At 43.3% G+C, this 16,743-nt stretch overlaps 1 long non-coding RNA gene across 3 annotated transcripts in view; it reads left to right on the forward strand.

Annotated features, from left to right (window-relative positions):
* LOC112130500 (uncharacterized) overlaps nucleotides 1–16,743 on the forward strand; it is a 254,038-nt gene that overhangs the window by 42,853 nt on the left and 194,442 nt on the right. The window lies entirely within an intron of this gene.

Raw genomic sequence — 16,743 nt, forward strand, 5'->3', positions numbered from 1 at the left:
AAGAGAAGAAGCTTCATCCGTATTTACAGCCGCTCCCTATCACTAGCATTACCACCTGAGCTCTGCCTTCTGTCACATCAGCAGTGGCATTAGATTCTCATAGGCGTGAATTGAGAACACTATTCTATTGTGAACTATTGTGAACTGTGCATGCGAGGGATCTAGGTTGCACGCTCCACGTGAGAATCTAATGCCTGATGATCTGTCACTGTCTCCCATCACCCCCAGATGGGACAGTCTAGTTGCAAGAAAACAAGCTCAGGACTCTCACTGATTCTACATTGTGGTGAGTGGTATAAGTATTTCATTATATATTATAATGCAATAATAATACAAAATGCACAATAAATGTAATCGCTTGAATCATCCCCAAACCATCTCCTACCCCTGCCTATCTGTGGAAAAATTATCTTCCATGAAACTGGTCTCTGGTGCCAAGAAGGTTGGGGACTGCTGAGATAAAGGAAAATCTTGCTAATTAAAAGCACTAGGAGTCTGGAACAATTGATTTGTAATTACCCAGATACAGATTCTTCAATATGTTAAAGAAGAGAGCACCTCAGTAGGGAAATTTATTCATTCATTTATTTATTATTCATCTAGTGAATCCTTACCACACACATGCACTGTGCCGGGAGATTTAACGGGCACAGAGATCAATGTCATGATTCTTGTCTTTAAGGAAGTTATACTATAGAAGGGGCAATTATGTAAGTTGCGTCTGGGAAATGTTTGAAGGGAGATACAGACACAATGCAGGGGAGTCTCAGTGAAGGTCGGCCTTTGCCAGGGAGACTGGTGAAGTCCTTGGGGAGAGGTAGTTTTGGATCTAGGCCTTAAAGGATGGCTGAGATCTGCATGGTCAGATGTGGAGGAAAGGACAACGATCTCTCATGGAGTGATTCTTTGATAAACTGCGGATCCAAGCTGATGGATAAATCCTTCCTCCTTTCTGCACCCAGAGAGCCTGGCACAAATGGCTTCTCGGTGGCCCACAGGATAAAGGAACTCAAGTAATTAAGAAAATTGCTGGAGCAAAGGTTTGGAGGTGGAAGAGTCCCAGGCCTATTCAGCCATTTGGAAAGCCAGTGAATCACAGCCAGGATAAAGGGAATTGAGAATAGAGAGAGGCTGCTATTGCTGGGTGATCAGTTTCAGCAAAGCACGTATATAAATTCTACCATGTAAGAATAGCAAAGTGGATCTTGGTTCAAACCTTGAGTCTGTTACCTTCTTGCACATTATTTAAACTTTATAAGCCTCAGTTTCCTTATCTATAAAGTGGGTATAATAATATTTTGTTGAAAGGTAAAGCTGAGGAAAAAATGAGATAATATATGTGCACTGGATACCTGAAGATGAGAGAGGGAAAGGCTGGCCAACGATACACCAAATGCCCCAACTTTCCAGAGCAACTGTGGCTAATCCAGTGGTTTGGCATACTCAACCTCTATTTCAACATCTTTCTCTCTTGCCTGCCTCTACTGTAGAGACTGGAAATCTCTATTATTCAACACACCAGAATCTCTTGAAGCTGAGGTTTCAGATGGGATTTAAGTTTTATTATTTATACTTGATTCAGAACGAAGTCACGTGGAGAGAGGATCCTGAGACTTTGGGAATGAATTAAGTGAGGAGAGAGAGGAGAGTACTGGGAATCTCTTGCTGACCAGGGTCTCAGCAGATATGGCATGGTCTGTTGTGGGGGTGGCCTTCTGACTGAGTTGTTGACTGGTTGTGGCCGATGTGGCATGGCTCAAGAGCTGAGGACTGTGGCACTAACTTCCTGTTGGAGGATGTGGCCTCTTAATTCAGCAACTTCCTGGTTGTGGGTGAGGTAGTAGCTCCCATGATGGTCCAATTCTATGGTTACTTCCAGAGTTCAGTCTAGAATCCATTTCTTCAGTCCTTCCAATGACTCAAGGCAGTATTTGTATATCTGAAGAAATTCCTGGTTTAAACCAGCTAGAGTAGACTTTGTTGCCTTTAACCAAGAACCCTGAATTATATACTAGTGCCTTAATTCTGTCCAATACAAGGTGACAGAGTTTGGATATGTGTCCCCGCCCAAATATCATGTGGAATTGTAATCCCCAATGTTGGAGGTGGGGCCTGGTGGGAGATGATTGGATCATGTGGGTGGATTTCTCATGAATGTTTAATGCTGTCCTCACAATAGTGAGTTCTTGTGAGATCTGGTTGTTTAAAAGTGTGTGGCACTTCCCCACACCTACTCCTGCTTTCCCCATGGGACACACCTGCTCCCCATTCACCTTCTCCACGATTATAAGTTTCCTGAGGCCTCTTCAGAAGCCAAGCAGATGCTGCTATGCTTCCTGTACAGCCCACAGAACCATGAGACAATTAAACCTCTTTTCTTTATAAATTACCCGGTCTCAGGTATTTCTTTATAGCAAGGCGAGGATGGCCTACTATACAAGGTAAGTGGAAGTTTGCTGGTACTGTCTCTTCTACTCCTTTATTTTAATGACTAAGATAAACAGCATAAGGTATTTAGTGTAAACTGATCACAAATAAGGCAGCCAGTAATGGTAGCTATTATATTGATTACTCGTTGTCACTTTCTCTATTTATGACTTGGATGCCTTCCAGGACCTCTTGCTTAGTGGGGTTCCTGGCTGAAGGCAAAGAGTGTGAAGAGCCAGGTACTTCCCTGGAAACTTGAAGGCCAAACATGCAGCTGCTGATGGAATGTGGCTGGGGCCCTGTGTATGGCATGTTAAACATTTACCCCAGGTTTTATATCTCCCTGTCTTTTTAAAGCATTTACTTCCACTGGCTCTTTGTGTTAACCGGGTCACATAGTTTAAGTTGATTTAGCAGCAATGAGTATTGGGAAGGTTAATAAAACCACACCTCAGACTGCCTGTTTTGTTCAGCTGTGGAGCCAACGGGTGGTGGACAAGTGTTTGTTCACAATGAGGTGGAATTCTAGCTTTGTCCTTGACCAATTTTGTTTTCTTTCTTCGTTTTATTTTTTATCATAAAAGCAATGCAGTTTTCTGATAGCACATTCAGATAATATCCAATGTATTAAGCAACAGTGAAAATCCACACCCCCTCTACAACTGCTCTTCTGGAAATAATGTCTGGTGTAAGTCTGCAGTGAAGCAAATCTTGCTTGATTGTTCACTAACGTGTTCCTTAAAATCTTTTACCTTGGGCCTGGCATGGCAGCTCACATCTGTAATCCCAGCACTTTGGGAGGCTGAGATGGGAGGAGCACTTGAAGATAGGAGTTTGAGACAAGCCTGAGCAACATAGTGAGACTCTGTTTCTGCAAAAAATAAAAAATTAGCCAGGTGTAGACGTGCCTACCTATAGTCCCAGCTACTCAGGAGGCTGAGGTGGGAGGATCTCTTGAGCCCAGGAGTTTGAGGCCGCAGTGAGCCAAGATCACGCCATTGCACTCCAGCCTGGGCGACAGAGCAAGACCCTGTCTCTGAAAAAGAAAAAAAATCTTTTACCACAAGGCCTCAAATTCCACTGTTTCTGACACCCTCTCTTCATGGATTCTCATCTGGAGTCTCTACCACCCCTACTTAACTGCCTCCAAATCACTACCAGTGTCTTCTATGACTGTTTCTTCCATCTGGGGCAGGAGTCATCTCAGGGTCTCCCTTTCCTTCCCAACTTCCCCTTCCTTCTTTGGCAACTTCAACATCTGTATTCTCAGCTCGCTGCAGGACATCAGCACTCACGTCCTCACCTCATGGCCTTGCTGGGCCCCAGAGCTTGTGCAGGGCTCTATGTGTGTTCCTTCTCCCTGCTCCATCCTCACAGTGTCTCTAGATATCAGCGCCTCTGGCTTTACCTCTTCCATCCACCCTTGGCTCCCTGCCCTGCTGCATCCACACTGCCCTGACCCCTACTGGGGTGACCCCTACCTATGACCTTTGCCCTCTGCAAAGTCCACTCTGGGTCCTCTCATGGTCTGCTTCCTGAGCATTCACTCTAGGGTGCAGGCACTCATGGAGAAAATGCAGAGAACTAAGAATTCCTAATGCTTGGCTTCCTGAGAACCCCTGATGTGATCCCGGAAGTCTTCCAGCGGTTCTGGCCCAGTGGCTGTGATAACTCTTCTCCACTTGTATCAGATACTCACTGCTGTCACAGCATCCCCAGCCTCATGAGAAGGCCTTGCATCTGAGAGGAGCCAGGAATCGTACTGGGGCTTTCTTACCATCCTGCTCACACCTATATACTCCTTAGAACATGAACATCTTAGATCAGACACCTCATAAGCACTGCCTCAGCTCCTTTCAGCCACACCTGTCTTTGATTCCAGCCGCCACTGTAGTGACAGTTCTGCCATGAGCCTGACCAGCTGCATGTAGAACTAACTTGCAAGCACCTCTCACCTCCCATCCGAAGCCTTCTCTGTCATCTCTGCAGCCTGGGACAGACACTGCAAACACTCCTTAGTAGTCTCATGAATGCAACCTGAAGTTCCGGGGAGTTAATGCCTCCATGGAGTGATCCTTTGACCAACGGGGGATTCCTCCTTTCTCAATCCAAACAGACAGTCCTGAGATGCGTGCCTTGTGGCTTCTCAGGTTCACAGAATCAAGCAGTAACTTACCTTGTGCTGCCCCTCACCGCTTCCCTCTCCCTCACTCTTGCTTCTAGGGATCGCAGTTCCCAATACAGTGCTTGCATATATGTATATATATGCTTTTCTGATGTTCTATTCTCTGGGGAAATCAGGCTAAGCCACATTCTTTCTTCTTTCCAGATTCTAAAATAAGTAGAATCTTGATCCTGATAGTTTTAAGAAATGTATCCTTTTTATTCTCTTTTCTCTAAACTTCCCTTCTTGCTTCATTTCATTCATTTCATCTTCCATCACTGAAACTCTTTCTTCCAGTTGATCGCATCGGCTCCTGAGGCTTCTGCATTCTTCACGTAGTTCTCGGGCCTTGGCTTTCAGCTCCATCAGCTCCTTTAAGCACTTCTTTGTATTGGTTATTCTAGTTATACATTCGTCTAAATTTTTTTCAAAGTTTTCAACTTCTTTGCCTTTGGTTTGAATTTCCTCCTGTAGCTCAGAGTAGTTCGATCGTCTGAAGCCTTCTTCTCTCAACTCGTCAAAGTCATTCTCCGTCCAGCTTTGTTCCGTTGCTGATGAGGAACTGCGTTCCTTTGGAGGAGGAGAGGCACTCTGCTTTTTAGAGTTTCCAGTTTTTCTGCTCTGTTTTTTCCCCATCTTTGTGGTTTTATCTACTTTTGGTCTTTGATGATGGTGATGTACAGATGGGTTTTTGGTGTGGATGTCCTTTCTGTTTGTTAGTTTTCCTTCTAACAGACAGGACCCTCAGCTGCAGGTCTGTTGGAGTTTGCTAGAGGTCCACTCCAGACCCTGTTTGCCTGGGTATCAGCAGCGGTGTCTGCAGAACAGCGGATTTTCGTGAACCGCAAATGCTGCTGTCTGATCATTCCTCTGGAAGTTTTGTCTCAGAGGAGTACCCGGCTGTGTGAGATGTCAGTCTCCCCCTACTGGGGGGTGCCTCCCAGTTAGGCTGCTCGGGGGTCAGGGGTCAGGGACCCACTTGAGGAGGCAGTCTGCCCGTTCTCAGATCTCCAGCTGCGTGCTGGGAGAACCACTGCTCTCTTCAAAGCTGTCAGACAGGGACATTTAAGTCTGCAGAGGTTACTGCTGTCTTTTTGTTTGTCTGTGCCCTGCCCCCAGAGGTGGAGCCTACAGAGGCAGGCAGGCCTCCTTGAGCTGTGGTGGGCTCCACCCAGTTTGAGCTTCCCGGCTGCTTTGTTTACCTAAGCAAGCCCGGGCAATGGCAGGCGCCTCTCCCCCAGCCTCGCTGCCACCTTGCTGTTTGATCTCAGACTGCTGTGCTAGCAATCAGCGAGACTCCGTGGGCGTAGGACCCTCCAAGGGAGGTGCAGGATATAATCTCCTGGTGCGCCGTTTCCTAAGCCCATCGGAAAAGTGCAGTATTCGGGTGGGAGTGACCCGATTTTCCAGGTGCCGTCTGTCACCCCTTTCCTTGACCAGGAAAGGGAACTCCCTGACCCCTTGTGCTTCCAGAGTGAGGCAATGCCTCACCCTGCTTCGGCTCATGCATGGTGCGCTGCACCCCCTGTCCTGTGCCCACTGTCTGGCACTCCCTAGTGAGATGAACCCAGTACCTCAGATGGAAATGCAGAAATCACCCATCTTCTGCGTCGCTCACGCTGGGAGCTGTAGACCGAGGCCAGCATCATCCTGATACCAAAGCCGGGCAGAGACACAACCAAAAAAGAGAATTTTAGACCAATATCCTTGATGAACATTGATGCAAAAATCCTCAATAAAATGCTGGCAAACCGAATCCAGCAGCACATCAAAAAGCTTATCCACCATGATCAAGTGGGCTTCATCCCTGGGATGCAAGGCTGGTTCAATATACGCAAATCAATAAATGTAATCCAGCATATAAACAGAACCAAAGACAAAAACCACATGATTATCTCAATAGATGCAGAAAAGGCCTTTGACAAAATTCAACAACCCTTCATGCTAAAAGCTCTCAAGAAATTAGGTATTGATGGGACGTATCTCAAAATAATAAGAGCTATCTATGACAAACCCACAGCCATTATCATACTGAATGGGCAAAAACTGGAAGCATTCCCTTTGAAAACTGGCACAAGACAGGGATGCCCTCTCTCACCACTCCTATTCAACATAGTGTTGGAAGTTCTGGCCAGGGCAATTAGGCAGGAGAAGGAAATAAAAGGTATTCAATTAGGAAAAGAGGAAATCAAACTGTCCCTGTTTGCAGATGACATGATTGCATATCTAGAAAACCCCATTGTCTCAGCCCAAAATCTCCTTAAGCTAATAAGCAACTTCAGCAAAGTCTCAGGATACAAAATCAATGTACAAAAATCACAAGCATTCTTATACACCAACAACAGACAAACAGAGAGCCAAATCATGAGTGAACTCCCATTCACAATTGCTTCAAAGAGAATAAAATACTTAGGAATCCAACTTACAAGGGAAGTGAAGGACCTCTTCAAGGAGAACTACAAACCACTGCTCAATGAAATAAAAGAGGATACAAACAAATGGAAGAACATTCCATGCTCATGGGTAGGAAGAATCAACATCGTGAAAATGGCCATACTGCCCAAGGTAATTTATAGATTCAATGCCATCCCCATCAAGCTACCAATGACTTTCTTCACAGAATTGGAAAAAACTACTTTCAAGTTCATATGGAACCAAAAAAGAGCCCGCATCGCCAAGTCAATCCTAAGCCAAAAGAACAAAGCTGGAGGTATCACACTACCTGACTTCAAACTATACTACAAGGCTACAGTAACCAAAACAGCATGGTACTGGTACCAAAACAGAGATATAGATCAATGGAACAGAACAGAGCCCTCAGAAATAACGCTGCATATCTACAACTATCTGATCTCTGACAAACCTGAGAAAAACAAGCAATGGGGAAAGGATTCCCTATTTAATAAATGGTGCCAGGAAAACTGGCTAGCCATTTGTAGAAAGCTGAAACTGGATCCCTTCCTTACACCTTATACAAAAATTAATTCAAGATGGATTAAAGACTTAAACGTTAGACCTAAAACCATAAAAACCCTAGAAGAAAACCTAGGCATTACCATTCAGGACATAGGCATGGGCAAGGACTTCATGTCTAAAATACCAAAAGCAATGGCAACAAAAGCCAAAATTGACAAATGGGATCTAATTAAACTAAAGAGCTTCTGCACAGCAAAAGAAACTACCATCAGAGTGAACAGGCAACCTACAAAATGGGAGAAAATTTTCGCAACCTACTCATCTGACAAAGGGCTAATATCCAGAATCTACAATGAACTCCAACAAATTTACAAGAAAAAAACAACCCCATCAAAAAGTGGGCAAAGGATATGAACAGACACTTCTCAAAAGAAGACATTTATGCAGCCAAAAGACACATGAAAAAATGCTCATCATCACTGGCCGTCAGAGAAATGCAAATCAAAACCACAATGAGATACCATCTTACACCAGTTAGAATGGCAATCATTAAAAAGTCAGGAAACAACAGGTGCTGGAGAGGATGTGGAGAAATAGGAACACTTTTACACTGTTGGTGGGACTGTAAACTAGTTCAACCGTTGTGGAAGTCAGTGTGGCGATTCCTCAGGGATCTAGAACTAGAAATTCCATTTGACCCAGCCATCCCATTACTGGGTATATACTCAAAGGACTATAAATCATGCTGCTATAAAGACACATGCATACGTATGTTTATTGCGGCACTATTCACAATAGCAAAGACTTGGAACCAACCCAAATGTCCAACAATGATAGACTGGATTAAGAAAATGTTGCACATATACACCATGGAATACTATGCAGCCATAAAAAATGATGAGTTCATGTCCTTTGTAGGGACATGGATGAAATTGGAAATTATCATTCTCAGTAAACTATCGCAAGGACAAAAAACCAAACACTGCATGTTCTCACTCATAGATGGGAATTGAACAATGAGAACACATGGACACAGGAAGGGGAACATCACACTCTGGGGACTGTTGTGGGGTGGGGGGAGGGGGGAGAGATAGCATTAGGAGATATACCTAATGCTAAATGACAAGTTAATGGGTGCAGCACACCAGCATGGCACACATGTATACATATGTAACTAACCTGCACATTGTGCACATGTACCTAAAACTTAAAGTATAATTAAAAAAAAAAAAGAAATGTATCCTTAGAGCTTCGAAAATCCCTCTTTTCAGAGTACCCCTCATATGAAATTACCACCACAAAAATGATGGGAAGAATACCTGAAGCATCGAAGTGATATCTTCAGTCCCTTAGATGGTTTTTAAAGAACTAAAGTAGTCATCATACATCATCTTAGTGGCGACGTTACCCACGCGCTTATCTGAATCTACAAAGCAGCTGAGTCCCTCTCACTTCATGATAGTTACAGCACATACAATTAGCAGAGAATAACAAAGGCATGATATGATACAGATGTTGGGCAGCTAGCAAGGCACGCTCTCCAAATAAGTGACTCACTCTTGTGCGGCAGTTTCTCAGCGGATGTGATTCCAGTGTGTGCCTTGGCAAAATTTAGAAATTACAACATGGTTTGGACCATAGAAGTTGATGACAAATGGTAAGAACCGTAGATATTAAAGCATAAATGTCAGGAATATCCTGTACTTTCTATCTCTTAATCCCTGCTGTCTGCTCTTTGGACTTCAGATGTGCATGGCCTCCTCATTCTGAAATGCAGAAACTGTCACTTGACTCTGTAGTGCCACTTGGCTGTCATTTCACTGTTGCACAGATCTACTGGAACTTCACTCTCCAAGTCCTCTCACAACTTGCTTGGCCTTACTGTACTTCTCTTATTTGTGGTACCTGACTATTAGCCAACCTTTCCTTGGTCTTCCACTGTCATGCATGATTCTATAACTTTTTCCTGGTGCTTATATTATTTTACTGGTCACATCTTTCTCTCTCTCTCTCTCTCTCCTTTGGGCTTTTCTTTCTCTCTTTTTTTTTTTTTTTTTTTTTGAAATGGAGTCTCCTTCTGTCGCTCAGGCTGGAGTGCAGTGGCGCCGTCTCAGCTCACTGCAACCTCCACTTCCTGGGTTCAAGTGATTCTCCTGCCTCAGCCTCCTCAGTAGCTGGGATTACAGGCAAGCACCACCACACCCAGCTAATTTTTGTATTTTTAGTAGAGACGGGTTTTTGCCATGTTGGCCAGGCTGGTCTTGAACTCCCGACCTCAAAGTGATCCACATGCCTCAGCCTCCCAAAGTGCTGGGATTACGGGTGTGAGCCATGGCCCCTGACCTATTTTTCCATTTCTTGAGCAGCACCTAAAGTGTTGTCCTTAACACTGCTCTTCTTCATGACTTCTAGTCACTTGTTTCAGTTATATGAAGTTCACCCCCACTTGGAGACTAAACTCAACACAGACTATTAGAAATAAGAGGGCTGTCTTATTGACACTTATTGGTAATCCATCCTCAGTTTGAATGCTTCCAGAGATGAAAGGCTTGCCTCCTTACACAGCAGCATTTTTTTTTTCATTTTTGGAGAGCTCTATTATGTAAAATAATTTCTTATTTTTTCAGATTATGGCTTATTAATTCAGATTATGGCTGAATCTATCTCCTGGGAATTTTGAGACATTGGCTGTTTTTCTGCCCTTAAGAATAACACTGAAAAATCTTCCCTCTTCTTTCTGATAACCTTTAGTAATGCTCTTTTGGCTCCTATGAAGCTTTTCTGAGTCCCAAAGTCTCTCAGACCCCAAGCCTTAGAAACATTTTGACTCTTCCTTCTTTAATCCACGAGCCAACAAATCATCAAATACTGGAAACTGTAGTTTGAAATTTCTCCTGCAGAAAAAGCACATTTCAATGTGTAATAATTAAAATTGTAGAAATAATAACTTATTTTTTTTTGAGACAGGGTCTCTCTCTGTCACCCAGGCTGGAGTGCAGTGGTGCGATCTCCGCTCACCGTAGCCTCGACCTCCTAGGCTCAAGCAATCCTCCCATTTCAGCCTTCCAAGTAGCTGGGACCACAGGCATGCACCACCATGCCCAGCTAATTTTTATATTTTTTTGTAGAGGCAGAGTTTTGCTATGTTGCCCATAGTGGTCTCAGACTCCTGAGCTCAAGCAGTTAGCCTGCCTCAGCCTTCCAAAGTGCTGGGATTTCAGGTGTGAGCCACTGTGCCCAGCCAGAAATAAATAACAACTTCTCTCAAATTAATTTAGAGAGCTAATTCAATAGTGATTTTAAAAATCCAATGGAAATTGATACAAGTATCGAAGGAGTTGATACAAGTATTCTGAAGTTCAATGAGATAATAAAGACAATATTCAAAATATGAAGAATGATAAGGGGGGATTAGTCATTTGACTTATTAAAACAAAATGATACTTTGGGAGGTCGATGTGGGTGGATCTCTTGAGGCCTGGAGTTCAAGACCAACCTGGCCAACATGGTGAAACCCTGCCTCTACTAAAAATTCAAAAATTGGCTGGGTGTGGTGGCATGCACCTGCTATCCCAGCCACTTGGGAGACTGAGGCACTAGAATCCTTGAACCAGGAGTTGGAGGTGGCAGTGAGCCGAGATCCACCACTGCACTCCAGCCTGGGCAATAGAGCAAGGCTCTGTCAAAAACAAAAAACAAACAAACAACAACAAAAACAAAACAAAACAAAAAAACCCACCAAAACACAAAAATCAAAATGGCAGTCACTGAAATAGTGTGGTACTGACATGAACAGAGACAGACTGTAACCACAGGCGGCGGTGCACACCTGTAGTCTCAGCTATTTGGGATAATCACTGGAGCCCAAGAGCTCGAGGCCAGCCTGAACAACACAGTGGACCCTGTGTTTGAAAAATGTTGTTTTGAATTGATATATAAAAGAAGAAAATATATATTACTGAGGAGATTAAGGATTACTCAGCAATAATTTGGAATCATTGGCTATGAATTTGGAGGAAAATGCAAATATAGATTGTCACTATATATTGAATGAAGTCTATATGGGATTAATAAATTTTAAAAAATAAAATCATAGGAAAATGAGGGAAAAATTAATTGAGTAGTAAATAAACTTTTAAGATAAGAAGTACAGGTTAAGTTTCCCTTATCCAAAATCCTTGGGACCAGAAGTGTTTTGGATTTCAGATGCTCTTTGGATTTTGAAATATTTGCATGTACATAATGAGAGATATAAGGGGATGGGACCCAAATCTAAACAGGACATTCATTTATGTTTCAAATACTCCTGATACACATAGCCTGAAAGTTATTTTATACAATATTTTAAATAATGTTTTGCATGAAACACAGTTTGTGTACATTGAGCCATCCGAAAGCAAGTGTCACTATCTCAGCCACTCATGTGGACATTGCTGTTTGGTATCACTGTTATTCCAGACTCTGAATGTATATGCTACTGATAAGAATCATTTTTGGCCAGGCGCGGTGGCTCACGCCTGTAATCCCAGCACTTTAGGAGGCCGAGGAGGGCAGATCATGAGGTCAGGAGATCGAGACCATCCCGGCTAACACGATGAAACCCCGTCTCTACTAAAAATACAAAAAATTAGCCAGGCATGGTGGCATGGGCCTGTAATCCCAGCTACTTGGGAGGCTGAGACAGAAGAATCACTTGAACCCAGGAGGTGGAGGTTGCAGTGAGCTGAGATCGTGCCACTGCACTCCAGCCTGGGTGACAGGCTTAAAATAAATAAATAAATAAATAAATAAATAAATAAATAAAAATCTTAAAATAAATAAAATTTATTTTTTAAAATAAATTAAAACAAATAAATAAATAAAATAAATAAATAAATAAAATCATTTTCTTACACTTATTCACACGTGAGTACTGACCAGTAGAAAATATGGCATGCCATCCAATACCATTCAGGACATAGGCATGGGCAAAGACTTCATGACTAAAACACCAAAAGCAATGGCAACAAAAGCCAAAATAGACAAATGGGATCAAATTAAACTAAAGAGCTTCTGCATGGCAAAAGAAACTACCATCAGATTGAACATGCAACCTACAGAATGGGAGAAAATTTTTGCAATCTACCCATCTGACAAAGGGTTAATATCCAGAATCTATAAAGAACTCAAACAGATTTACAGGAAATAAACAAATAACCCCATCAAAAAGTGGGCAACGGATATGAACAGACACTTCTCAAAAGACGACATTTATGCAGCCAACAGACACATGCAAAAATGCTCATCATCATTGGTCATCAGAGAAATGCAAATCAAAACCACAATAAGATACCATCTCACACCAGTTAGAATGACAGTCATTAAAAAGTCAGGAAACAACAAATGCTGGAGAGGATGTGGAGAAATAGGAAAGCTTTTACACTGTTGGTGGGAGTGTAAATTAGTTCAACCATTGTGGAAGACAGTGTGGTGATTCCTCAAGGATCTACAACTAGAATTACCATTTGACCCAGCAATCCCATTACTGGATATATACCCAAAGGATTATAAATCATGCTACTATGAAGACACATGCACACGTATGTTTATTGTGGCACTATTCACAATAGCAAAGTCTTGGAACCAACCCAAATGTCCATCCGTGATAGACTGGATTAAGAAAATGTGGCACATATACACCATGGAATACTATGCAGCCATAAAAAAGGATGAGTTCATGTCCTTTGCAGGAACATGGATGAAGCTGGAAACCATCATTCTCAGCAAACTATCACAAGGACAGAAAGCCGAACACTGCATGTTCTCATTCATGGGTGGGAACTGAACAATGAGATCACCTGGACACAGGGTGGGGAACATCATACACCAGGGCCTGTTGGGGGGTGGGGGTCTGGGGGAGGGATAGCATTAGGAGAAATACCTAATGTAAATGATGACTTGATGGGTGCAGCAAACAAACATGGCACATGTATACCTATGTATCAAACCTGCACGTTGTGCACATGTACCCTAGAACTTAAAGTATAATAAAAAAAGAAAAAAAAGAAAAGAAAATATGGAATGCCATCAATGCAGTGAAAAAGTAATGTGTTCAGGGCAACCAAGCTGCTCAGTAGCATCCCTGGAATAGCTGGATCAGCTGCTTAACAGCAGTAGCAACAAACAACAGCAGGTTTCCAGGCTCCACCTATGATGCTGTGTTTTGATGAAAAGGTTACTGTACACTGTATTTTATTTTTTTAGATGAGAAGAAACTTCAGAAGCAATTGAGAGACCAGGAAGTGGGTCCTCTGGGGCTCAGGAGGCATTCTGCTGGATGGCTTTTAAAGATGTTTCCTCCAGAATCATCTGCCTCATTAAAGCATAAATGTCAAGCGTAAATTATTCTTGTCTTAGAAGTCTCTCTTTGACTTTATAAACCTGATATGATTTCTTGTTTTGTTACAAATGTGTGGTGCTGTAGTCCTTCAATGAGCCCATCATACGTTTTCTTTTTTCTTTTTTTTTTTTTGAGATGGAGTCTCGCTCTGTCGCCCAGGTTGGAGTGTGGTGGCGCGATCTTGGCTCACTGCAAGCTCCACCTCCTGGGTTCACGCCATTCTCCTGCCTCAGCCTCCCGAGTAGCTGGGACTACAGGCGTGCACCACCATGCCCAGCTAATTTTTTTGTATTTTTAGTAGAGACAGGGTTTCACCATGTTAGCCAGGATGGTCTCGATCTCCTGACCTTGTGATTTGCCCGCCTCGGTCTCCCAAAGTGCTGGGATTACAGGCATGAGCCACCGTGCCCGGCCTCAAACGTTTTCATTAAGTCGTCTAGAGGCAATTTTTCTGCAGTGTTAACCATGTTATCTTCATCATTGTGCACCTGCATTTTGATTGTGACCCATCACACAAGGTCAGGTGAGAAATCTTCCACTTGTGGCATCATGTTGGTGCTTAAAATTTTCAGATTTTGGAGTATTTTGGATGTGAAGTTTTAAGATTACGGATGCTCAGCCTGTAATAGATGGTGCAGCCACCTTGGAAAACAGTCTGACAGTTCCTTGAAAGGTTAAAGATAGAGTTACCATATGACCAGGCAATTCCACTGGGAGGTATGTACCCAAGAGAAGTGAAATACGTGTTCACACAAAAACTTGTACATGAATGTTCATAGCAACATTATTCATCATACCCCAAAGTGACGACAACCCATGTCCATCAACTGATGAACAGATAAATAAAATGTGGTATATCCACACAATGGAATATTATTCAGCACCGAAAAAGAATGATGTACTGATACATACTGCCACATGGATAAACCTTGAAACATTATCTAAGTGCAAAATGCCAGTGTGAAAGCACCACATATGGTATGATTTCATTTATATGAAATGTCCAGAATAGGAAAATCCATAGAGACAGAAAATAGATTGGTGATTTCCTAGGGCTGGAGGTGAGATGAAATGGGGAATGACTGCTAATGGGTATGGGGTTTATTTTTGGGTTGATGAAAACTTCTAAAATTGATTGTGGTGATGGTTACACAATTCTGTGAATATACTAAAACCAACGAAGTTTGCACTTCACATGGGTGAATTGTGTAGTATTTGAATTATGTCTCATTAAAGCTGTAAAGAAGAAGTAATTGAAGAAATCAGAAAGGAAATGTATTAGAGAAACAGAACTGATAGGCTATGTATAGATGTAAAGAAAGGGATTTATTATGAGGGATTAGCTCACATAATTGTGGAGGCTGAGAAATCCTTCCATCTGCCATTTGTAAGTTGAAGGTCCAGGAAAGCCAGTGGTATAGTTTCAGTCCCAGCCCAAAAGCCTGAGACCCAGAGGAACCAGTGATGTGAGTCTAGGTCTGAGCCCAAAGGCCCGAGAAGTTGGAGAGCTGATGTCCAAGGGCAGAAGAAGATGGATGTCCCAGCTGAAGCAGAGGGAGCCAATTCACCCTTCCTCCATCAGCTATTTGCTTGTTAATCCTGATTGTGCAAAGAGCTCAGTGTGCAAAATATATGTCTAAGAGGGAGAGGAGGCTGGGCGCAGTGGCTCACGCCTGTAATCCCAACACTTTGGGAGGTCGAGGCGGGCGGATCACGAGGTCAGGAAATCGAGACCATCCTGACTAACACGGCGAAACCCCGTCCTAATAAAAATACAAAAAATTAGCCGGGCATGGTGGCGGGCGCTTGTAGTCCCAGCTACTCGGGAGGCTGAGGCAGGAGAATGGCGTGAACCCAGGAGGCGGAGCTTGCAGTGAGCCGAGATCGCACCACTGCACTCCAGCCTGGGCAACAGAGCGAGACTCTATCTCAAAAAAAAAAAAAAAAAAAAAAGAGGGAGAGGACACACAGGAGATCTGGGCAACGAACTAGCTCTGGTATTTAAACAACCATTGTAATAGGTTGTTTATATATCCAGGTGGAGAGCCAGTGATGAGGGAACTTGCTGGGCTTAGTTCCTGAATCTCCACCAAACCTGTGCCTTCTGCTAAGCTGGGGCTCTGCTAGCTGCCTACTAAAGGACGGGTGCCTGGAATCCACTGACAGTTTCACATATGGTGTGTTCTGGGGCATCAGCCACCTAGCTGGGGAGAGGGGCCTGGCTCAGAAGACTATGAGGGTGCACAGGAATAACTGGGGCTCCATCACCCAAGGGAGGGTGCCTGTAGGACTCAGTTTAAGGGACAGTTTCAACCTCCTGCTGTCATCTTTCACTTATGTCCCACACTTCCAGTTAGTCTTGTGCCTCATCTAAATACCCACACCCTGATATTTGCCAAACTGTCTGGACCATGAGCATCCCCTCAGATTCTGCTTCAAACCATAGCTGAGCAGGCAACTCCATACAGGCCCCCAAGGCGTGTGTATTTCTGATCAAGCCCTCCACCTACTGGTGACACTTGATTTTCACGTCCCTAGGGTTTACCAACAACACTTGTCTTTCCAGACTGTTCTATTAGAGTGGATGCTGACACTCCCTCCATAACAACAACAACAAAAAATTAATACCTGTTAGAGGCGCTATCCATGAAGCAGCAACAGGAGACTGACTGCTTTTGTTATGAGCCAGAGTCTGATGTGATAAAACCAGGAACAAAAACCAGCCTCTTGTCTTGGTGAAAAAGGGGGCCACTAGGCAAAAGGATGGCGACAAAGGCCACTTGCATTCCTCATTCAAATTCTTCCTCATTCCTTGATTTCTCTCAACAGGTAGCCATCAAATCTGAGATTCAGTGTT

This window comes from Pongo abelii, chromosome 22 (genome assembly GCF_028885655.2).
Source record: "Pongo abelii isolate AG06213 chromosome 22, NHGRI_mPonAbe1-v2.0_pri, whole genome shotgun sequence".
Classification (NCBI taxonomy): Eukaryota; Metazoa; Chordata; class Mammalia; order Primates; family Hominidae; genus Pongo; species Pongo abelii.